This window comes from Echinops telfairi, unplaced genomic scaffold (assembly GCF_000313985.2).
Source record: "Echinops telfairi isolate 266 unplaced genomic scaffold, ASM31398v2 ScPeMD7_5592;HRSCAF=6446, whole genome shotgun sequence".
NCBI classification, from domain to species: Eukaryota; Metazoa; Chordata; class Mammalia; order Afrosoricida; family Tenrecidae; genus Echinops; species Echinops telfairi.
Genome location: NW_022109491.1, coordinates 19,857,568 through 19,859,268, shown reverse-complemented (window position 1 = coordinate 19,859,268; position 1,701 = coordinate 19,857,568). Strand labels below are relative to the sequence as shown.

The 1,701-nt window shown below is 59.0% G+C and overlaps 1 protein-coding gene across 4 annotated transcripts in view; it reads left to right on the top strand.

Moving 5' to 3' along the window:
• Window positions 1-1,701, top strand: part of SRC (SRC proto-oncogene, non-receptor tyrosine kinase) — a 37,133-nt gene that overhangs the window by 1,304 nt on the left and 34,128 nt on the right. The gene's annotated exons all lie outside the window — the stretch shown is intronic.

The following is a 1,701-nucleotide window of genomic DNA, read 5'->3' as shown; positions in this document are numbered from 1 at the left end:
GTTGGGGCCCAGCCGGGGTTCCTCAGCCACCCCAGCACTGCCATTCTGGGGCCTCGGCGCTCTCACAGGGTGAGAGTGTGAGGTGTTTTGCACTGTGGAGGCCTGAGGCCTGGCCCCACCTTACCCATGCCTGCTGGGTGGCACTGGGCCAGCCACTGTCCCTACCAAGGGGCCCTGCTCAACTCTGAGGGTCCTGGTCCAGTGGGACCCGTAGCCTGGGGCCAGGAGTGTCACCTTGGATGATGACCCGAGCCCCTGACCTGGCTTCTCTAACAAGTCTCTTTGTGCCCCCTCCCCTAAGATGACCGGGGAGCTCAGAAGCAGCAGTGCCAGTAAGTGCTGGCGTGACAGGAATAGTTGGCCATCATTGATCAAGCATGGCCCCTGAGTGATGCTTGCACCTGGCTGTGGAAGCTGCCTGAGGAGGAGTAACTATGGGTGTGTCTGTGGCCCCCAAGTGGCCCCTGGGGCCCAGGGAGGCTGGGTAGCCCCCCCTTAAGTATCAGGCAATCCTCCCTCCCTCCTTTGGCTAAAGGAATGGCCACCAGCCAGGCTGATCCCCACCAGCCCCGACCCCCTGTACACTCCCCACACAATTACTGCCTCCCCCGCCCGGGGCCACTGTTATCAAGGGACATTCCTGGGCAAGAGAATGTCCCTCAAAAGGGTCTCACTCCGCCCTTCTGAGCATGATGGTGGCTGATAGGCTGGAACCGCCCACCGGATGGGCCTGGGACATGAGGCTACAGACCCAGGCCGGCCGATTTGGCCCCGGTGCTATCTCATTAGGCCAGCAGTTCCACCTCTCTGTGCCTCTGTTTGCTCATCTGCAAGTTGGGGCCACATACATAGTGGTGTCAGGATTCCCCTGGGCTCATGCCGGCAGATCAAGGCCAGGGAACTATTTTTCTGCTCAGGGCCGTGTGGTTACTTATACCATCTTACACAGCCCATACAATCGTATTGGCTTAAAAATTAGCCGGCTGCATTTGACCATTTAATTAACTCACCCTTAACCGGACGGCTGGACCGGCTTCTCTTTCGTGATGTTAGCTGGCCCTGATGATGCTCCAGCCGGCCTGACCTTCCCCACCCTGGTGGACAGGGCGTTCTTTGCAGGCGACCTGACTCATGGGGGTCCCTGCCCATTACTGCCTCAGAGTCAATCCCAGCTCTTGGCGACCCCTGGGACAGAGTAGCACTGCTCCCTGGGGTTTCCGAGGCTGTGAATCTTTACCAGAGCAGGCAGGCTCATCTTTGTTCTGTAGAGCAACTGGTGGATCTGATGCCCACCTTGTGGGTAGCAGCCCTGAGCCCTGTGCTTACCCCACAGGGCCACCAGGGCTCATGGCCCATCCACAGGCAGTGGTTGTTATCTGACCCTCAGTTGTCCTTCCGTTCTGTGGCCCTTCCAGTTTAGACGGCACATCAGGAAGGACCCTTGTGAACTGTCTGTTCTTTTGGCCTATGGAATGTGAGCGGAAGGAGAGTCAGGAGGAGGGCGCCGGCTGGGTGTGGACTCGGACAGGCCCGCGCCCTCTTGGAGCCTCCATTTCTGGCTCTGTGAGCACTTGGACCTGGGCGAAGCTCTGTCTCAGACCCTCTGTGGTCCCCACTACTGCTCGCTTGTGATTCATCCCTTGGCAGATTTACCCGTCTGGCTTTTGATTGTCTCTTAAGGAGTCCCCGTGGCGCTGGTGG